This window comes from Podarcis bocagei (genome assembly GCF_964188305.1).
Source record: "Podarcis bocagei genome assembly, chromosome: 1".
Classification (NCBI taxonomy): domain Eukaryota; kingdom Metazoa; phylum Chordata; class Lepidosauria; order Squamata; family Lacertidae; genus Podarcis; species Podarcis bocagei.
In genome coordinates this window covers 77039937-77063616 of record NC_138125.1, presented here as the reverse complement: position 1 = coordinate 77063616, position 23680 = coordinate 77039937, and the positions used below count along the sequence as shown (strand labels likewise).

Sequence of the window (23680 nt, the reverse complement as noted above, 5' to 3'; positions counted from 1 at the left end):
GGCAGAGTGGCAATTGTGGCAATGGAACTAGTGGGCAGTGCATTTTAAGAGCTTTGCCAGTATCCCTGCTTTGCCACCATTCCTTACTCCCTCTTTTAAATGTCCCATTAGGAAAACTAGCTGCTGACAAGAGATTATGCTTGGCAGCATATCTATCCCATGCATTTACATTCTGCTCTGTTATAACCACAGGTGTTGAACTTATTTTACCAAATTTTCTCCTTACAGTCTTTTATAGACACCATGAAGTGCACATTATCTTTTAAACCACTTTTCCCTGGGGGGATATGGAGTGCCTTCTGGAATATGTGCTGTATGGATCAGGGAGAGTTTCTAAGTTAAATTAAAAGTATCTAAATTTCAATCTGCTGTGATATAGCAGCTCAGGTTCAACAGGGGCTTTTTAACTATAAAGTAAAAGTGTAGAAGTGTTGCTGACTAGAACAGTGGCTGCTAGAGTGCTTTAAACTCCACAGCTCTAATGCCTCTGGTTTCCTTCCTGCCCAAAAATCCTCCTTTATGGTCCAGTTGTTTCTAACACACAAGCTCTGTTTGTATTTTTAATAGTTCTTTCTACAGATATCTTACAGCACTGCTAAAAGGGGCAGCAAAATCTTCTAAAATTACAGGACTGATACTGGCCAACCTAGGACACTGTGCTCCACTGGCTTATTAACTTCTGAAGAGACATTAGCAAGCCTCACCTTGCCAGCTCTAATTCAGTTACACTGAACAACAAGAGAGGTGGCTAAGTTTGCAAATAGAGAAACCAGCCATGCTTCTCACCCCTGCCAGTCCTAATTAATGGCTAAGTCCATCCCCCCACAATTTTACTATTTGCTATTTACAGTGGAAATGGGTAGTGACTGAAGGACCCCCCAAGTCAGCTTCTGTATTATCAAGTATTGACAGCATTTAAAGAGATTGAATTTGAGCTTTCTTTCCAAAGTGGCCAAGTACAGTTAATTCCATGCACGCACGCACACACACCACAGCCTTTTACAGTCAACTGCTCTTTTTGAGATTTCGCTGGCCATAAAAGTACTGAGAATCGACAAGGGATGCTGGTATTTTATTTTATTTTACTCTGCTTGAAACCGATATTTTGCCCTATCTTAACTTCAGCTTCCAGGCCAAATACGATGACAGGCACTTGGGCAAAGTCATGTGGCAACCACTAGCTTAGATGGCTTTAAAAGGAAGTTGGGCTGGATCTAGACACATCCAACAAGTGTTTCAGTTTAAAGCGTTGTAAATTTAAACAGGGAAAACAGGTAGAGAAAAACAGGACTCCACACCACCATCTGGTGGCACAATGCACATACAACGCATATAAATAGTTTTTTTCTTTACCAGTCGAGCCGAGTCCTAAGTCAGGTTTCTGTAGTGTAGGACTATCCAACAGCTATTAGGCATCTGAGTTTCTCTACCTAAGTATCCAGTCCTCATGCACTCTCTGTACTATAGGAGAGTGGTGAGCAGTCTTCAGGATTGTGGGAATCTACTTTGTCTTTCACTGGATCCCCTCAGATCTACTCACTGGAGTCAAGTGCAAAATAGTGTCCCAGAGGGTAGACACACCATCTGGAATCAAAAAGCAGGATACCCCTGAGCAGTCATTCAGGCCAGGCATTTGTACTTAGGCTCAGAACTGAGTTCTTGGTATCCTTTCAGTAAAAAATCAACTCCTCATTTTCCCTCAGGCTAGCCTCGTTTCAGCAGCCCAGTCTTTTTTGAATAAATCTGTTAGTTGTTGCTATTGTTAAACAATAGCCCATCATCCATATACCTACCAGTAGGTTCCGATCTATGTACCTTCTGACTGTCTGTGCTATAGGAAATACCCAATAATGGTTAAAAAAAAAAAAAGCCTTAGCTGATGTAGCTTCAGTGCAAGAAATACATCCTGCTGAATTCAGTGGGACTCATTCCAAAGCATGCATACAGGTCTATTGGGAATGCAAATAGATCTGCAGTGGGAAGAAGTCGGTGTTGCGCTCTTTTTGATCATTCTGTCAGCACAAGCATTTTGATATTGTCCCCCTATCCTTCCTTCATGTGATGGAGGGGCAGGGGGAGGGCAGGGGGGAAAGCCCCATTGCTGAAGAGAAGAGAAGTTCCTTGCACAGGAATTCCACTGATGGGACTCTTGAGCTGAATTCTGCCCTCTGAAACAGAATGGGTTCTTCTCACTTGATTTGCACAGGACGCAGAATAAAAATTATGATGTTAGAGAGGGCCACACAGGGTTACAATCACTGAGGCTGTATGTAGGAAATCCACAGCTGAAGCATCTCCAGCAAGATCACTCTTCAAGCCTTCCAGCAGTGTTCTGACCAGGAATCAGAAGTGGACAAGGAGCCATTGCACCAGGAATGGGAAGCACATGACCCTCCAGATTTTGCTGAACTACAACTCCCATCATTCCTGATCAGTGACCATGCTTGGTGGGGTTGATGAGAGCTGTGGTTCAGCAAAATCTGGAAGGCCAAAGTTCCCATACATCTGCATCACACTGAGAAATGCATAGATAGGCCAGTGTTTGCTGTGGGGATGGCTTTTTCAGTGACTCTGCCCTGTGTATGGAACAATCTCCTCAGAAAGGCTCACCTAGTATCTCCTTCTACAACCAGGTTTACTTCCTCATATTTTCAAACTTCTGACTATCTGTTTCGTTCTGAATTGTATTTTACGCCACTTTTAGAGATGTGCTGGTTTAGCTTATTTTTCATGTGCTTGTTATTTTGTGGCAATTTTAAAATATTTTGTTGTAAGCTGCCTTGACAATCTGATTGAAGGGCAGGCTGTGAAACATAACCAATAAATGAATGTGCATTCAGATCTTGCAAAATAGTGCTGGACGAAGCACACGGAGAAGAATGTCCTCTTTAGGGGCAAAAAGTGTTCAGGTCAGCATCCAACAATTCTTTTCGGTAACTTATGTACCCTGTTGTCAGTCTGTTTAGTTAAATGTAACTCTTTGCTTACATGCAATGTATGTGGGGAAGCTCTGGGATTTGCTGAATTCAGATACAGTTGAATGCATTTTATTGATTCTGAAAAACTTTCTAAAATATAGAAGAAATGGGGACACATCTCACTGTTGTCTCCAGCACACTCCATATACTTTTACTTGTTTCTCCCCCACCCAGCTGCACTGGACTCCTTATCTACCCAGCCTTGCTATCTTGGCGGTCTTTGCACAGCTAGTCAGCTGCAGAGTGAGAGGAGTGGGAAGCATCTGATGGAGAAAGCAAAAGATTTGCTAGAGCATCTTGGAGAGCTCCAGTATTTTCCTCCCCCTCTTGAACATCTGGATGGATAACACTCTTTTCAAAGGGCAGTTAGAAGAGCAGGCAAAGAAATCTTGGAAATCTTTGTTGAAAAATATTGGCTGTAAAAAAGGTCAGGAGCGGATGGTTTGAAGAATTAAGTAGGCTGAAGTTGAGCCTTTTGCGGGCTGATTAGAAGTTTGGATTCAGCCAAGGTCACGGTTTTAATGGAGGGGCAATATTTGCTATCTGAGAATGTCAGCTTGGCCACTAATTTCAGGGATGTCACACTATCACAACTCTCCCAGAGTTCTGTTCTATCATCAAATTAAAACCACTTCAAACCCTACTCACTTAGCCAACTGTTACAAAAGGCAAATTAGTCTCAGGATGAAGAGCCCTTAAACTGACCTGGTCCAGAGGAACATAGGACATAATCAAGGGATGGGGAAAGTTGTGTCCTTCCTGTTATTGTTGGACTCCAAATCCCAGCAGCCCCAGCCAGCATGGCCAATGGTCAGGCACAATGAAAGCTGCAGTCTGGAGGGCCCTTAAACACTGACAATCTCAGAATTCAGATGTTGCAGTTTATGCTTTCAGGCACTCACAGTTTGTGTGCGAGGGAGTGCTTCTACTATGCTGTCCTCTCAGCTGCAGTGGCACCGCCACTTGCTGAGACCAGGATAGGACAATGCAGGGCATGGTGGTGGAAGCATGAGCACATATCCATGCACACCCTCACCCATTCCCACCAATTCAGTGTTCCCTCGCCCTTTCTGCTGCCCTGTCCTGCCCTACACTATCCTAGTCCTGGTGAGTGGCAGCACCACATCAGCTAGAGAGGCGACTCAGGAGTGGGGCCCTGTCCCACATGCTGTGACTGCTTTCAGGAGTGCATGCACAGAAAATAGTAGAGCTAGCTGAGAGGCAACACATGGAGACGTGCATTGATTGTTGCAATGCATCCCTAACTGTTATTATTACATAATTATAATATTAGTGTATAATCTTAGAAGGTTGCATAAACTCAGAAGTGGCTATGAGGGTCACAGCGGTAATAGGGAAAAGGCTGTGGCTACCGCAAAGAGACCTTGAGCTTCTGAATTTGCCACTCCATTACTGCTATCCCACATGGATAGGTGTCATGACCCCTGAATCTAGCAGTAATGCAGACACAGAGTCAGAGGCTGCAGAGTGCTGAGTGCTGAACTAACTGCTGAAGATAGGGAGATGATTATGCTTTAGGTCGAGACCTCACATCCTTTGTTGGAGCAAGTTGCTCACTTGGAGTTATCTGTGGTCCAGTCTGCCACTTTCTTTGTAAGAGTCTACATCAGACCCAGAACACGACATTAGATCAGGCTGCACATAATTCCTCATGGATAAATACGGCAAAAAATGGGGGTAAAGTATTTTTTTAAAAAATGGGGTATAGTGTGTGCCTTATAGCAGATATTTAAATTTGGTACAGCATCAGTTCTTGGAGTCTGGGGCCCCTATTTTTGACCCTGTGGAATGAAAAACAGGACACACATTATATTTAATCCACTTACTGACTGGAAATAAAATGTTTCTTTAAGATCAGTTCTGTGCATGTTTAGGGCTATTATGCACCTTGATGTGAGGAGTTGGCCACCAACTGATCTTAGTTAGGAAGATGTCCGAGGGTGGCTCTGTAAAGGCCACAAAATGGGATGTGGGATTGTGTAGATCATTGGCTGACTCAGCTCACCTTAACCAATTAAAGGCTTTCTTTGAAATTTCTTTCTATTTATCTTTGCTTCCTTACTGTTACGCTCTATCAGCTGCTCATTCCAAGAGAAGCTGATGGGTAATATTTTATCTTATTTCTCTGCACACATGTCTGCAGTGCCTTTTTTCAGGGGGTACTCAAGGGTACACAGCACTGGCACCTGTTTGTTGTTGTTGAAAAGTGTCTCACTTACTGTAACTCATAATCTGGTGAACCGGGTTCGCGTCTCCGCTCCTCCACCTGCAGCTGCTGGGTGACCTTGGGCCAGTCACACTTCTTTGAAGTCTCTCAGCCCCACTCACCTCACAGAGTGTTTGTTGTGGGGGAGGAAGGGAAAGGAGAATGTTAGCCGCGTTGAGACTTTTGGGTAGTGATAAAGCGGGATATCAAATCCAAACTCAAGCTTCATGGTGAGTTAAAACTCTTTGGTTAAAAAATGTGACACTTACTGTAACACCTATTTTTCTAGGAAAAAAGCACTACGTGTCTCTACAGTGGGAACCAAGATGGAAGATGCAGGGACACGTCAACTCCCCACATTTCTTCCCTTACTAATCAAATATGCTCAAGATGCTCACTTACTTCCATGTGAGTTGGTTTAGAAGTGTACACTTCACCTTTTCAAAGGTGATAAGCCTAGGCTTTCCCACCTCCTTTCCATAATGGCTAGCAGGGGATCAGCACTCTTGACAGCAATATGAAACTGGACTTCCCAGATCATGCACAGAAGTGAAGGGTTGGGGAATCCGTGGCCAGGGGAATCTGTGGCCCTCCAGACTACAGCTTTCATTGTGCCTGACCATTGGCCATGCTGGCTGGAGCTGCTGGGACTTGGAGTCCAACAATAACAGGAAGGACACAACTTTCCCCATCCCTTGATTATGTCCTATGTTCATCTGGACCAGATCAGCTTAGTCCTTGGTGAGAAATTATTGACAATAAGGTGAGACCTAAATATTTTATAGTATATTGCCCCTTGACTTCTTCTGAACACTGAATAATTTTCAGATGTCTGCATAGAATGGGTGTTTCTGAAGCGGAAGCAGCTCCTCATAAAAATAAAAAAATAAAAATGGGTATGAGGCCAAATTTGAAACTCCCTAAATGCCAGTAATGGCCAAAGTCAAGTGGAACTTCCGATTGCAAAGGAGTGCCCAGCAAGAGTGGTTCTAATCCCTGCTGCTTTTAGTCCTGTTTATTGGACCCTTAACCATTGAATTGAGGAACCATTCAGAATTTACTGGAGGTGGCCATTAAAGGCATGCATCACAAACTGGCACCATTTCCCGATGATACAGCATTCTTTGTTATTAATATTGCCACGCCACATCCTTCCCTGCCTCTCAGAGGGTAATTGAGCACTTCACTAATGCATCTGGTCTGTCCATTAATTATAACAAATCTGAAACCTTGCCAGTTTCCCCCTGGACTCTCAGTAGAGGAGTCACTCTCTTTTCCATGGGAAGACTCCAAACTCAGGTGGCGGAGATGGGACATCATGGCTGCCATGTGTATGCGGAACTGGAAGGCAGAGCCAAACAGGTTCACCCCTGCTACTATCTATCATGTATACTGCACATTTAATTTGCACAGCATTCTGCATTCACCCACCCCAATTTATATTCTGTTTCCAATCCACCAAACCACATAGTCTTCCTTTCATATTAAGAGGCTCCATTTTCACAAATAGAGAGCACATACGCAGGGCATTTTTGTCAGGATTTCTAGGGGGCACTGTGAATTCCAAACTGTGGAGTTCACTGTGTCATTTTTTTTGAAGTCCGCTCTGAGACGACTGCAAGTACTGAGAGTTACTGTCATTGAGAATCATACAATGGAAAAAACAGGCCGGCCAGCTACCTCGGGGGCCATGACTACCTGCACACATCTCCAGGGCCAGAAACAAAAAGTCTTAATAATTTAACACAATATTGGGGAATCTCAGACTTGAGGGACCAAATGCGTGGATTTAGGGTGGTGCAGGTGGCTCCCCCCCCAAAAGTGCCAAGTTGAGGGGTTGCTAAATAAATAATAGTAATAATAATAATACATTTATATGGGTACCTACTGAGATGGTCCATAAAAGGCAACTGTAGGAATAGGAATTATTGTGAACATAAGAAATATTTCATGGGCAGGGGGCAGCAAAATTTGTCCTCTCTCAGGGTGCCATATTACCAAAGTCTGCCCCTGGCCCAAGCCATGCTTCTTACTAGCCCTGCTCTGCACCTTCTCTTAGTGCTTTTACCTTCCAGAATGCCTCCTTGAACTCTGATAGTGCTGCTTACGTTCTTGGATGGAGGCTAGAGCAGAGGGGTGGGTGAATATCTGTAGAAACTAGCCTAGTGTATAAAGGTAACATTCACATTTGTTGATTGGCCCACTTCTGCCTGTGGGCCCAGAAGTTTGCCCAGGAGGTTGCCCAGCCCTCAGGCTAAAAACAGAGAGTGTGTGTCCCCAAATAACTTAACATACACATGTTGAGGGCATATAAAGTTTTTCTCAATGAAAATTTGATTGCCAAATATTTATTTATTTATTTATCTGTCTTCCTGCTGATTGCCTTGGTGGGGGGAGTCTCACTTCCAGCAATTAAAAAGTCTGGTGTGTGTGTGTGTTGTTGTTTTTTTAAAAAAAAGAATAAACATTTTTGGTATTCCTTACTCCCCTTGATTTTTATCCCTCTTTTGTGTGCTGAGAAACATGTGCCACAGTGACAGATATCAAAGGAATCATCCCGAGCATGCAATCGCTTATGTAACGCTTCTGCCAGACAACAGGTGCTTGGGCCACCCATTGACAGAATTCTAATATGCTCAAAAGACTGGGGGAGGAATTCTTGTGCTATATTGAAATACACAGGAAAGAATTCAGAGCATGCTCAGGTGCTGTTAACTGGAAGGATGTTTCACTTTTGCATTCACATCAGAGACGTTTATGGCCCTCTGTTTTGTCATCCGATCCATTTTGCTGCACGCCAGAGACAACTGTATAAAATGGGATATGGGTTGATGTCTGCATATTAAAAAGTTGTTTTCAAAGCTGTGCGTCTGCCAGCCAGCTGCTCCTCCTCTCTATGGCAGTCGCTGGAGACCACTGCAGATGCACAGTTGCTAGGGTCTGAAGGGCAAAAATGCTTGTGTCTCGGACTCTGAATTCCTTAAATAAATCCCTGCCATTCTTGTGTTTTCACAAAGATGTGGGCTTGCTGCCGGGTGACCTGGAAGAGGCAGCCTATTGCTTTGTCAGCACATTGGGCTCACTGCAGACTTTAAAGACCACATCCTCTTATTAATCATTTAGAAAAAGAAAGTGAGGAGAGAGAGGATTGTAAATGTATAGTTTGGGCTCCTTATGGTGGTCAGGTGTGCGGTAAAGGTTTGCTCATGTAAATCTAGATTGCGATGAGGTGCAACAAACTCTCCACTGAAGGGCTGCACTCTGACTGCATGCAAAACCAGGCTGTTGATATGGCACTGCAGATCCTCCAGTGTGGGCTGTGTGGTGGAAGACTTAGATTTTCATGTATATAGGAAGATTTGGTGAACGTGAAGTTTCTCTTTAAATACCTTCTTGCTAAATGATAGAACAACAACCACCGTACACCATGTTACTGTGTTCAAAGCACCAACACTGTCAATTTATGGTATGAACAATGTGCCGGGTAATCCTTACTGAATGATTTGGCAAATGCCCCAGCTGGTAAACAGGTACGTACCAAACTGCCAGCATATGAACTAACATATAGCCTAAGCTTTGGTATTCATAATAGGGTTTTATTTTTCTTCTTTTTTTAATGTTCCTCGCCATCAGGCCTATGCATCACAATGAAGACAGTAATTATATGAGTTTGCACCAATCTGACTTTCTAAGTGGTAACCCTAGGCTAAAATTACAGAGCTGGGAGTGAAAGACGAATGCACTGTGTCTGACTTAGAGGAAGGAAAAACAGAATAAAAACACATGATAATGCTTGTTTACCCGAGGTATGTGTGTTGTAAGACATGTTCCAGGGTAGCCACATGCATTAGGGAAGGGCATCAATTTACCAAGGCAATAGTAAGCTGTTTTCTGGTCATCACCAAAATGATGATCTTACACGGGATCCTGGGTCAGTCTGTGCGTAAATGAAACCATTAATGAGCAAAATAATAACACCAGAGCCTTTACCCATGTATTGTGTCGCAAAGGAAAAAGTGGTTAGGCCTTATCTGCACTGGTGGTTTAGGGATGTGTCAGGGTGGTTATGAAGCATACGTCACTTGTGGTGTTAGAGTAACTCTGCGTAGTTAATCTAGTCCTCCTGCTTTTTGGTTCTATTGAGTTGGCAAGGCAAGAGGACCTATTGCTGCCAGTGCCACCATGCAAGTTAATGCTCTCATAAAATTCTTCATCGCATCTGCAGGTGATGAAATTTCACATGTTTCTCTAGATATCAGAGCAGAAGAGAACGAAGTGGAATTATCCAGCAGTTGGGAGAGGGCTGACAAGGAGAATTCTCTTCTGAGCTCATCTGGATGAACTTGGACTGAAGATCTTTACTTTGTTTAGAACTAGTTTTGGTTTGGACAGGATAAACTTGAGTTAGAACTAGTTCCTTTTTAAAATGAATGTTCTGTGTATGCAGTGGGTGGGGCTGCATATGACAAACAAAAACGCACAACAAAATCCCAACAGCCCCTGCTGCCAGGGCAAAGCAGAGCAGTGGGAGTGGGGGGGGGATGGTGTTTAACCCTTTCCCTACCTGGCACTTCCCCACAGCAACTCTTCCTTCAGGTGCAAAGGGGAGACTTGCCATGGAAAGGGTGGTGCCTGGTTTTCTATGCACATGTTTGCAAGTATAACGGACAAGGAATTGTGTTTTTTATAATGTTAATACTAGTCATTCTCAAACACAGCATCATGCACTAGCCAATCATGTCCTACTGATGTCTTACTTCCTGAATTCTTTGTGCTTGGATTCCAGCCTGATTCTTGAAATATTCCACCATGTGGCTGCTCTAGGTATGACTTTCCCCACTTTGTGTCCAACAGGGATACTCTTTCCACTGGCGGAGGAAGGGGGTGCGGTCCGCCCCAGTTGTCATCCCTGAGGGGGGTGACATCACTGCCCTGTCCCCCTGGGACACTCACCTAGGGCTAGACCCGACCCTGGGTGCACAGCATGTGCGCCACTCTGGGTGCCGGAACAGCTAACTCCGCTTCTGACTCTTTCTCTAAGAAAACTCTGGTCTTTCCTGTTACCTCTTCCTTTCTGCTCACTTGCATTGCTTGCAAAGGGTGAGCAGAAAGCCCACCATTAGCATCTGATGCAAGCAATATCATCCAGTGGCCCCAAATCATGTGATCACCTCTCCTGGTTGTTCTGCTTCTTGTGCTCCAGTATTACACTCAATAAGAGGCTGTAGCTGTCAGCATAAATATTGTGCCCACCAGCTCCAGGAGGTCACAATACAGCAGCCATATTGAGAGCCTGATTGGGTAGACACAGAGTGCAGTCCCTTCTTGGCCAATATCTAAGGAAAGGTTTGCTCTGTGCCCATATAAAACAAGTGGAAAATGCCTGCAAGGCCTGGGAACCAAGAATCCAAGGAATACAGACCCTGTGATTGAGGTAATGAAGCACAATTGACAGAGCACCTGTCTGTTCTAAATTTATGTATTAATTTATTTATATATATATATATATAGATGACATGAATGACACCTTATGGAAATCTATTAAAGTGTTGTTGTTGTAAACATTTGTATACTGCCCTTCATCCATAGATTTCAGGGTGGTTCACAACATATGCAACAGGCCACCGCAGTACATTTGTTACAACAAATTGACTGTAAGAGCTAAACGTGTAGATATTTATAGATACATGTGTCTTCTTTTTCCAGTAAATAACCAAAGTGTTTCAATTCGGAACAAAATTATTACTATTTTCTCTTTCTCTTTCTCATTCTAATATTTCCAGAAGCAGAGCACTGCCAGGCAATCAAGAAGTGAAAAGCAGGAGTACCATGTTGTTCCAATGCTATATAAGCAGGAGGAGTAACTCCTTGCGCTGCAAGGCCCACAATGCTCCAAAAGGAAAGAACACCATCCAGCAGCAACATCACACAATGTCAACCATACAAATCTTTACTAAGTGTCACCTGAACATTTGGTTCTTCTTCTGATGACCAGCGTCACTGGCTTTGATAGGCTCTGTGCGTGAGAAAGACAACAGGAATGCTAGAAAGCCTGTTTCTCATCTCTCTGTATTGAACAGACTAGGATTTGTGCTAATACATCTGTGCCACAACAAGGGACAGCCACTAGCATGGGAGCTCCTGATAGATGCTTCTGTATCACTGGAGGAGGTCTGTTGATGGGTCGTGGTACCAGCATTAGACCTCCAGCAGTAATGCTCCATTGATACTGGGATGCTAGACAGGATCTTATCTGCTAATTTATTCAACATAGTCTGTGAATAATTGTTTCTTTCCCCACCCTTCCCTTTGTTAATCCACACTTTACATGGCATATAAATTTGCTGCTGCTGCTGCTTCATCAAATATTTCCTGGTGGATAATAATGCGGTTTTGTTTTGTTTTTGAGAAATGCATGTCTGCAAACACAAAGGGTCATAAAGTGGACCCGTGCAGATGAATTACAATTTGGCTCCCCTTCCTAGCATGTTCCTACCACATATATACTGGTGCAGGGCTCCTCTTTAAGCATTATGGATATTCACCAGCTGCATTGTGCTGGAGAAGCGGCAAATCCATTTCCCATGTAAAATATGATCCAGCCATTAGAAAGACATCTGGAACTTTTCCTCCCCATGTCATAATTTCCTCCTCTGCCATTTTCATTCCAACCCATTTCTATTCTAATTTGCTACTGAAGTGATAACACTTCATTCTTTTCCTTTGGGCGGAGAGTTCTGTCAGAATTCTTGCATATCTTAAGAAAAAAGTGTGTGTGTGTGTGTGTGTGTGTGTGTGTGTGTGTGTGTGTGTGTGTGTGTTGTGCATGTGACATACTTTTTAAGCAAGATGGGGACTCTTCTTGCACCGTCCCTTGATCCATGCGCAGAAACCCTTCATAACAGGCACTTGCATTAGGAGAGCTGATGGATGGAAGAGTGGAAGGGGTGGGAAAGGGAGAGAAAACCAGGGAGTGCTACAAGGTAGCCTGAGGATAACAGGCGTTATAAAGAGGAATTTTTTGCCTGCTGTTTTTGTTTGTTTTATCACAGAGGCTCAGCGGAGCTGGCCAGCAGCCTCACACAGCAGGTGCTGCCTGAGAATGCAAGAGGGGGGGAGAGAAAAATTCCTACTAAATAGGAGCATTATTCGACACCACTGCCTTTCGCAATATTTTCCTTTTGTTTCAAGCAAACTCCCAAGCCTCTTGGGCATCAGTGGTCAAGGCCATAGCAGGACACTTCTGCAAGGAGGAGGGGACGCAGCTTGTTCACAGGCGTTTCAAGCTGAAAAGGAGGGGGGAAGACACCTGGAATGATGGTTGTGAAGGGTCTGAGTTATCGAGACAGGAGTGGGCAAAGTGACAGGGAAGACCTTTCATCTACTTTTCCATATAGTACAATAGTATAGTATGATATTTTACATTTGCATTGCAAATATCCTTGCAGCAGCTCTACAGGAATGTTAGAGTCTGCTTCGCAGAGCAGGAACTGTGATGCAGGGTGATTTGAGTAATGTTATTCGACAATAGTACAGTATAATATTTACAGTCTGCACTGTAAATATTCCTTCAGCAGCTTATAACTTCTGCTTCACAGAGCAGGAATCATGATGCAGAATGACTGGAGTCACATACTGTATATTAAGTTGTATCTGCACTGTACATTTAAAGCAGTGTCGTATCATGTTAGTAATGGCTCCTCCCCCCCAAAAAAAGAATCCTGGGAACTGTAGTTAGACCCTAATTCCCCTCACAGAGCAAAAATTCCCAGAGTTCCATGAGGAGGAAAATTGACTGTTCAACCATTTCAAGAATGGTTGTTCTATAAGGGGACTACAGGCCCGCCCTGCTTTCCCTCTCCCACTTTATTTAAGAAACCAGGCACTTGAAATTTTATCACATGTTTCTTGTATGATCTACCTTAGCCCTTCATTGACGAGCTATGGCAGAACATGGATAGTAATGTGCATTTGAATACAGATCCTAATGCAGATCCCGATGAAAGGAAGTGAAAGGAGACTGCATGGGTGACACCAACATCATGTGCATTCAAACCTGGATGTCATCCATGTGAAATGCATTTTTTTTCAACAGAGATATGTGCTTGCATGTGTATCTGAATGCACATTCCCATCTGCATTCTGCCCCAACAAGTCATGTATACACACAACTAGAGCTGGCTGAAGACAAAAGCCTTGCCATGCCGTGCTGGCAATCAATGAAACCACAAGTGCAGCATGGCAAGGCAGGAAATGTCAGACCAATTACCAGTGGAATAGCAGTGTGTTTCCTCTTCCTTTCTCCCCTCCTGCCCTCAAACACCGCAGGAGATCAGAGGACAATGCATGTAAACAAGTGCAAGGGGAAAGAAGTGCAAGAAAAAGAAAATAAGGTTGGGGATTTGGACAACTTTTCCCCCGCCCACTATGAAACAGCAACTTTTGCCATCAGTGAGAATCAAATCTCATTAAAATTTGGCTCAGGGCTAAACAATAACAAAAGTATAAGGACAGAAGCCTTCCAAGGCAACATGAAAAGAGATGATGATGCAAACACACCCTTGAAACTGATTAGTGTCTCATAATGGAGCCAACGCTGGTGCAATGTGGGTCACTTCAAGCTGACATGCACACTTGGCACGGTGTTCTCCATGCAATGTTGTGTTAAGGAAAGTGCAGCAGCTGCAGACTGCGCTGTAACACCATGACCAAAGTTGCTGGGGAAAGCAATCCAAGTGTCATTCACAAAGCATTGCATGCTGAACAACTGCTTGGCAAAGGTCCACTACACCATGTAGACGCAGCCCCTCAATGCTAATAATAAGCTATAATAATACACAGCTGACACAATAATACGCAGTCTCACAATTTGGCTGCTCCACTTTGCTAGCAGCTTCAGTTATTGCCTGGCTATGAGTTTCCCAGGGTGACAACTAATCAGCGAGAAACTGAGGTAAAAAAATCCCTCATAGGGACTCACTCTGGTTTAAGTCTAGAAGCCAAATCAGAATGCGGGCAGTTCTCTCACAACATAAAGGAATAGTTAAATATAACTGGGAGCATTTAAAAAATGGGGAAATAAACATGTCAGGGTGGAACGTATTCCATGAATTTTGGCAATCACATTTCTCAAGTATGAAATTTGGAAAGGGGTGTAGAATTCAGCATTATTATAATATCACATTTCTTCATTGTTCTTCTATTTTAAAGCACATTTTTGTCTCTTAGGGCTATGGAAATAGTAAGAGCATGCAGCAACCACAAGATTTGGTTCAGACACCAGTTGGGAGTTCTCAGAAACAGTCTGCCTGAGCCTGAAGTGCTTTGGAGGGTGCCTTGATTCAGGGTTCAAGTCCACTTCAGGAAAAAAATAAGGTTCTGTTCCCTCTCTAGGCATCCCACTTCATTATTGGTATATAAAAACATGACCAACCCCCCCCCTTTGACAGAAGTGAATGAACTTTGCAGGCAATGGGAGGGCTTCAGTGTAGTACTAAGAAAATTGCTCTGCAAGCACAAACATTTCTGGCTACCTGGTGGAATAGTGTTCCTTCTCCTCCTCTCTGCCTGCTGTTCTGGAGGTCCTCCTGACTCTCCAGTGTGAGGAGTTGGGGTGGGGGAGAGAAAGTCCTATTGTGCTAATGGAAATCCTTGCATAGATTTTCATGAAATCCTTGCGTGGGTTTCCACTAGTGGGACCCATTAGTTGAATCTGGCCCCTAGTAGTCTCCATGGAGGATGAAGTCTACCAAAGTATAGGCATAGGATATGGAGTGTTTTATGCCTGCATATTTAAAGTTTTAATTTTTTAAATTAACTTTTTTATTTGGGGGAATAATATGATTACATTTACAGGCATTATAGATCCTGTTGGGGAGATTTGGGGGGGGGTGAGACCCATTGACTCTAATAGGAACAAGGAAACAGCACAAGACTCAAAAACAATATTATGTGTCAACCAGGTAGTTTTCAATCATTAGCCTGTGGCCAAGGTAAATAAGGGTACTAATTATTCTAAGAGATCTTAGGTACTAGATTTAGATAATGATCAGAGAAAAGATTTAAATTGGGAAAATCCTGGCTTTTATGTTTGTATAAGAAAGTGGGGAGAGGGCTATAAATTTGCCACATGAAAATGGGTCTAGGGAAAATGTGAGGTAACAAACCTTTTGATATTAGAGCTTGCGGAGAATTCCAGATAAGAATAGGCTTGGCAGTTATGGTTGGACAGTTTAGAGTGGCGTGTAAATAGCAACTTCTCTATATTGTAGGTAGGTGTTTAGCTCATCTAGAGAGACAGGGCGGGGGAAGCATAAAATTGCCTCGATTGCCAAGCTAGAATTTAAATAGAAATACAAAGCACTCGCTGGAATGGGGAAATTGTGACCAAGTGACCTCTGCACCTGTTCAGACTTCTGTCCAGATGATGCTGATGAGCATCTTCGAGGTCCCTGATCTATTTTCTTAGCATCCTTTAGCCTTAAACTAGGCTTAGACCATGTAGACCTTCAAACAGAAAACTGTACACATGTGAACCCTCTATTGTAATGTTAAATCGCCAAATAAAAGCTTTTGTTTATGAAGCTGAGCATATTTCACAGAAGTCATGCTTGTCCAATAGGGCAAGGAAGAAGCCAAAAACCATTTCACCAAATCATTTCTCATTTAATACTATTTGGGATCTGCCATTGTCACCTTTTTCTGTCAGGGCTCCTGCACCTTCAGGAGCTACATCTAATTTGCCTCTTTTCTTTGCCACTCCCCCCACCCCCCGCCATTGAAACCACCTCGTAGAGCAGGCACATGAAACAGACTGCATTGTTTTCCTACAGGGATAGCATGTCAGTGACGCATGCTTTCTATGCCAGTAAATCCAGCTGAAGTAAAACAGCAGCTTCAGCTCTGAGGCCACACAGAACAACAATGTGCAGGTACGGCAGGAGTTAAACAATACAGCAGGCCTATGGCCAAGCAACCAGAGAATTAAGGCTGCTTTTCAAAACGGCATGCAAATCCCCTTCAGCTTTCAAAATCCCATCCCATATATCAGCAGATTAATAAGAAAAGATTAAAGTAGAAATTAGTTAGCTAAGGAGAACGGAATAAGGTTGTGATGTTTGCAGGCAACAGCTATAGCGAAAATGGAGAAGGTGACAAGTATCAATGGAAAATTTCTGACCTGTGTGGAAAGTAGCCCAAAAGATCACATTTGTAAGAGTAAAAATAACACTGTACCTGACAGGATCCATGGGATTTATACTAATGAATGTCTGCATGCTGGAAACTATACAGCAGAATCCAACATAATTCATTGCTCATAGCCACCTATCTCCCTATGGACTGCTGTGCCCAGCAAAAATGGACAGGACAGACTCAGCCATCTTAACTCACTTTCTGCTCAGCAGTACTTATTGTGGAAAAGGTAAAGGTAAAGAGACCCCTGATCGTTAGGTCCAGTCACAAACAACTCTGGGGTTGCAGCGCTCATCTCGCTTTACTGGCCGAGGGAGATGGCGTACAGCTTCCGGGTCATGTGGCCAGCATGACTAAGCCACTTCTGGTGAACCAGAGCAGCGCACGGAAACGCCGTTTACCTTCCCACCGGAGGGGTACCTATTTATCTACTTGCACTTTGATGTGCTTTCGAACTGCTAGGTTAGCAGGAGCTGGGACCGAGCAACGGGAGCTCACCCCGTCACGAGGATTCGAACCACTGACCTTCTGATTGGCAATTCCAAGGTCTGTGGTTTAACCCACAGAAAGGCTTCTTCAAATCAGATGCAGGTGGGGACAGAATGTGGAAGGGGCAGGATGAAGAAGTGGTGCCATTAAGTCCAAACCTATCCCTTCTTACATTTTCTTTGATGGCGTTCCTACTTCACACTAGTGGTTTAAGCGGCAAGGTGTCTTTGCAAGATGGCTTGGATTTCTGATCAACAGTTACATGTTACCTTTCAGCTGGCTGAAGATCTTTTGATCAACATCTTAATCCACTGGCCTACCTGGCAGCCAGACAGTGAGCCAAGACCAAGTTCAAAATCTGAGGGTCGATCAGCACCCACAAAGTCCACAGTCCAAGATCAAATGCTGAAAGGCTGAAGCTCAGGAAGTGAGGTTTAGGGTCAATCCAAGTCTGACGTCAGGATGCAGCCCAGCATCAAGCCCAAAGTACAGTCCCGTGGAGGTGAAGGAGTATCCTAGACAAGACAGATGAGCAGCCACAGCACGTCAGCTCTGCTGCCCTTTTGTACTATGCCTGTTGAAGCAGCATCTGTGCTTGATGATGCGTATGACCCCCACCTGCTCCAAGCCTACTCCAGCTGGGGAATCACATACCAGAACAAGTGAGCCCCACCTGGTCTCACTTGAGCTGGGCTATGGGCCCTTGCCTGCCTCTGCCTCCTGGAGCACCCCACTCACTGCTTCATGTGCCTCAGAACCCACCATGTACTTGGAGACAGGTGCCCCTCAGTCTCTGGTGATGAGTCCTGCTGCTCTGGCTCCTGCATACCAACCTCCATCCCTCCATCCTCCTCTGTCACCTCATGAGCACTTCCAACACTAACTTCTCCCTCCCCATCCTCAGCTTGCCCGGGTGTGTCCCAGTCCCAGCTACCCCCCTCGCTGGGATCCTCTTCCTCCTCCTCCTCCCCTTCCCCATAGTCCTGCCAGTTCATGACATTAAAGCTCAGTGTCTTTTATATTTTATATATTTAGGTGGTCAGACCTAAGCACTACTGGGTTCAGTGGAGCTTACTCCCAGGAAACTGTGCAAATTAGGATTGTACTTGTGCTTTTCCTAATAAACTGGCTATTATGCTATGCCCAGTGTGAGGAAACTTTGGCCTTCCAGAATTACTGAACTACAGTTGCCATTGTCCTTGGCCATTGGCCATGCTTGCTGGGGCTGATGGAAGTTGTCATTCAGCAACATCTGGGAGATCAAAGGTTCTCCACACCTGTGCCCATGTGTGCTGATACAGATTGATTGATAGAGGATCAACCCAGCTACCTGCAATTTTGGACACACTCTTGGGGGCATAGCTATAGCCTAGGGGCTGAGTTTCTGCACTTCAAAATTGACCACTACATCACTTGTCAACAGGATTAAGTGAAGGACCATACTCACATTTTCACCAGGGCAGTTCTGAACATTAGAATTGCGTCAAATGTGTGTTAAATGCCTATAAAAACCATAACCTAAAGAACTCCTTATGGAACTTGAGTGGAAGGCTAGACTGGCACCAAGTGCAGGGACCCATCTGAGGCAGAGGGAGTCAATCACAACAGAAAAAAGCACTGGAACAGCATCACCATGTTCCCTGTACACTCTGTGTGACTGGGGCAGTCTCTCACTTTGTGCAGGGCTACTTGAGCGTATCTTGTTTGACATGCACCACCATGCTGTATTGTGGCCGTACAACACACCAGCACAATCTGGCTAACTGGCACTCGCTCCAAGTCACTTACACCCTCATGATCACTAAAGGGAGGCTGAAGGAGGGAGCAGCTCTCAAGCTGTGGCAGGCCAGAATATACAAATTAGGGGTAGGGTACCAACTAACTTGAAGTGCTAGTGCAGCAGCAATATTTTGCAGGTACCTGTGCAAGCTATAAAAAGGAGACGGCAGCTGATATGGTGACCACCAGATCAAAGGGAAGCTACTGAGGTTAAATAAGTTACATTAGAAAATGATCTGACAGTTTGTTTACCCTCCTCAAAACAGATATGGTTTGTCACCCTTGCATTCATCCCTTTGGATAGGAAAGGAAATCAATAAGTCACTTCAACCCTAGTACAACAGGCAGATTTAGCAGCAAGATGACGTTCCGGGATGCAACATGAGGAGGAGACCATTGCCAGGACCAACTTATTTGTTTATTTTATTTAAAATACTTTCACCCCATATATCAGGTGAAAAAGCCTCGCAAAATGGCTTACAATCGATAATAAACATAGTTCTTGCTCTTAGCCTTACAGCAAGATACAAAAGGTAAACAGATTTAGAGGGAGGAGTGGGGGAAAGGGCAAATTCAGGCATAATAAATATTGTATGCCTGTATTTGTCACTCATTGATACTGGAATTCAGGGTCTGACACCTGACAGTTTATATTTTTGACAGTACTTGATAGCTAACACGCAGTGGTGTTGCTACTTGGCAGTACTGATCGCTGATATCTGGTGGTTTGGTTTAAACTTTCTGTCTTTAGGAAACACTTTCCACATGGATTTGTCTGCCAAGGAATCCCTGTACATCTGCTACGGAGGATTCCAATACATCGCCATCTGGCAGGGAGGCTGTAGTTGCAAGATTCCTGCACTGAGCAGCAGATAGCACACTAGATTAGTCCCAAGGTACTTTAAAATCAAAGATTCTCTGAGTGCAAAGGATTCTAGGGTTCTAAGGGGCACACTCAGTCCATGTGTGTTTGACAACTCTGAGTGTGCCCTAAAAACACTCTGAAAAGAAAATTATAGTATCAGAACATTGCAAAGCAGATGCATAACAGTGGGAATTGTGTTCTTTTGGTTTGTTTGTTTTTCAGAAACCTTGCCTGACGTTATTCATCTTCTCATGAAGGAAAAGCACCCCAGAGAAGATTCAAGGAATCCGGGATTCTCCCAAGAGACAGGTTAAAAATCACTGCTGTATTGTATTTAACAGTATTTCATGGTTGGCATTCAACAGCATTTAATATATGAGAGCATTTGACAGAAAACCTTCAGCAATATTTAGAACCTGAGAGTACTTGATGGCTAACATGGAGTGTTGATTAGTTTTTAACTACTGACAGCTCATCAGATTCCACATTTGATGACTATTAAAATAAAAGCATATAAGAAATAGTTGAAAGTCGCCCAGAGTGGCTGGGGAAACACAGCCAGATGGGCGGGGTATAAATAATAAATTATTATTATTATTATTATTATTATTATTATTATTATTATTATTATTAGCCTAAAGAATTATACACACACACACACACACAGAGAGAGAGGGGGGGTACCTCGGGTTAAGAACTTAATTCGTTCTGGAGGTCCGTTCTTAACCTGAAACAGTTCTTAACCTGAGGTACTACTTTAGCTAATGGGGCCTCCTGCTGCCACCACCACAATTTCTGTTCTCATCCTGAAGTAAAGTTCTTAACCCAAGGTACTATTTCTGGGTTAGTGGAGTCTGTAACCTGAAGCATCTGTAACCCAAGGTACCACTATATGTGTGTGTCTGTGTGTGTGCGTGTGTGTGTAATCTATTCTATCTTTAGGCTTATTCATATTTCATATATATATATATATATATATATATATATATATATATATATATATATGCTTTTATTTTATATATATTTATATAACATCCAAAATGCAGATTCAAATTCTGGATTTTAAATCTTTCTTTCAAACTTGGTATGGCGAAATTTGGAAATTCACAGAATTTAATTTTCAAAGGTATTTCATTTTTCTCTCCCTTTCAGATCTACTTTGTGACTTTGCAGTACAGTATTGGACCTTACCAGGTCCCTTTAAAAAGTCAAGGAATGAGTCTCTCTGCAGTATTGTCCAAAGAACAAGGATTTACTTTGCTAAGGACTTGAGGTTCTTTTCTACGTCTAAGCTATGGTTGTGCCAGACATTTCTGCTGTATTTGGCCGCAAGCATTCTCCCATCAGTTAGTGAGAAAATAAACTGTGTTCAAAAATTATCAAAGGCGAGAGGAAATTTGGGTGAAATTTTGGTGATAGTTTTCAAGGTAATTCTCCAGTCCTTGCTTAAGATCATTTGAAAATTGGAGGAGTGGTTGTCATTCATAGATAGACCCACATTTCAGGAAGAAAATATTTGCTTGTGAATTTAAAAATGAGAATCTTGTCCAAATAGTTACACAAAATGACACTGGCTACACTTAAGTCCTAAAGGAATGGAAAACGAGCAGTGGCAAACCAATAGACAAGAGCCTAAACACAATGCAATGTCTGCTAAGGCTTCTCTGTTATATAATTACTGAGCTCAATACACTAGAAAAGTTACTGTTTTATTAAATGAGCTTTTCACTACTGTAATGTCACCATAGATGCCACATGACACGGGGTGGAATAAGAGATACAGAAACCTCAAAGAGCTACGGGTAATGTCCATGACAGCGGAACTAATGTACAGGCGATCATTCTTACATTATTCAGCAGTTTCAATCACTTTCTTTTTTATAATGGTTATATGATGTAAGAATATATAAATACTGTAGGGGGAGGATCTATATATAGCTTAACAATGGAAATATTAATGTGTTGTTCCCACGCTATCTTCAATGGCTGCAAAAGGACAAGAGATTTGCAAAGATGAAGGACAGGATATCCATTCGAATCTTTCCTTCTGCTCCAATAAGGGAGAAAAGTGTAACAAACATTTGGCAGGTGGCAGGTGGCAGGAGCTCCCTGTATCCAAATAAGGAGGGATCCGTTTATTAAAAAAATGATTAATCTGAAGGACACTTACTGAATGAACCTCTTGGTACCGCAGAGATGTATGTTCAGATCTCTGCTTGGATCAGTCACACTATTTCAACTTAAGTTACCACAAAATGTTCAAAGAAGAGGACATGTTCTCCACCACAACCTCCTTGGTATCCCTAGGGTGGGATACAGAATAATAAATAATGTCCCAAAGGATGCCATAAGCAGGACCAAGAGGCCTCCTTTACACCTAGTACTCTTCTTGACATGAAAGGAACCCTCTTCTCACTTCACATCACTTACATAACTGAGAAGAAAGTCTTGTCCATGCTGAGAAGAGCACTGGTTATAAGTAGCTTTGGGTGACAGCCTCCACAGGCATAACAGCAAGTGTGGCAAGCAAGACAAACCATCTCAGAGAAGGGCAAGGAATATGCTTAACCAAAGGACAGATAATGCCAAATATGGCTGTCATTGAACAATTGTATCTCAATATTACCATACCATCTTCAAGGAAGAAAATGCCCTTACCTGGCTACCATGTCTGGTTTAGAAGCTCCAGCAGTACAAAAATGGAATTTTCTACCAATGAACTCAGCAGGTGCCTTCTGTTCCAGCCTTTAAATGCCTGCTGGAAACTTCCCTGTGCCACCAGACATATGCAGGCAACCAAGAATCCGTCTCCTTTTATAGTTAGTTGTTGGTCTCTGATTTTAAATTTGTTGGTTAGGTTTTGTTATATAAAGATATTATTGTATACTGCTTTGAATTTTTTAATGATATAGTGGTATAAATATTTTAAAATAAATAAATACATAAATGCAGGGTTGGTAAGTGGTATGGTTTGTGGGAGAGTTCTGAGGGACCCACATTTGATGTCTGGGCCTGAGGCTTCCCACCCCTGCTTTAAAGGTTACTTGTCATGCAAGCCTGAGGCTTAGTCTCATATCCTTTTGTTTTTATGGTGGACATATCTGTGAACAAGTCCTTTTCCTATTGTGCTTAAGGCTATTTAATTTCTTGCCTTTGACAATTATTCCAGAAGCCTAACCCAGAAATATTTGTTCCTGTCAGGGCTAGAGTCACCTTTTTGTGTGGCCTCTACTTCCTATTTGGACAGCATGTCCCTGTCTTCTCCTACGCATGGCCTTTCAGCCTAGATAATATGTCCTAAATCCCCTCCCCCACCTACCCACCTGCCTCCAGGTTTTCGTGGAGTGCAGTTGAATTTTTCACTACCTACTAATATTTCCATTTTTCAACAAATACCAACCAGACAAACAGGAATGAAGGAAAAAGATTGATGGGCTCTGCTACGATACTTATCTGGCCCACATTACTGTAGTATCTGGGTGCTTCAAAATATGTAAAGCATTTGTGCTATTTTCCACTTTTGCAGATGGAATAGTTGCGGACTGCAAGGCTTCATGTCAAATTTGTTAATATTTCCCTCAGGGCAAATTGTTCAAGTAGGATCTTGCTCTCTGAAGTGTTGATCTTCTCTTGTGTTCTAGGCCCACATTTCCTGTGCTGCTCGCTTCCCTTGAGCAGTGAGCAGCTGATAAACATCGGAGGTGTTTCTACTGAGGAGGCACAATTTGTTCATATAGGAAACATGATGTTGCCTCCACAAGTGAAAGGGAACTAGTTTCAGAGCAACTGTCCCATTGATTCTCTGTAAACACCCCCCTCAACTGTTCTATGTGCACTTGCTCTGCTCTGTGCACACTCTGCAGTATGTACAGTTGTCACTGATAACCATAGGTGGAAGTTCGCATTATGCCACCCCTTGATTTCCTGAAACTTCAGCAGCTGCTTCTGTTTTGAAAAGTGGCATTAGGAGGGGGCAATTCACAAGGAACAGGTGGCAGCATAGCAGCCAACTCCTAGGGGCCGGAGACTCTTCACACACACACCCAACTTAATGGACATTGCCATTCAAGTGTGTGTGTGTGTGTGTGTGTGTGTGTGTGTGTGTGTGTGTGTGGTGTCATGTGAGTGATTATGTGGGGTGGGGCTTAC

At 43.2% G+C, this 23680-nt stretch overlaps 1 long non-coding RNA gene across 1 annotated transcript in view; it reads left to right on the top strand.

The window, feature by feature from the left end:
• LOC308593479 overlaps positions 1-22330 on the top strand; it is a 204263-nt gene extending 181933 nt beyond the window's left edge. Inside the window, exons 2-3 of the long non-coding RNA XR_014010974.1 lie at positions 19754-19840; positions 20684-22330. This is a non-coding gene — a long non-coding RNA (uncharacterized lncRNA). The remainder of the gene's footprint in view (positions 1-19753; positions 19841-20683) is intronic.
• Positions 22331-23680: the final 1350 nt, after the last annotated feature.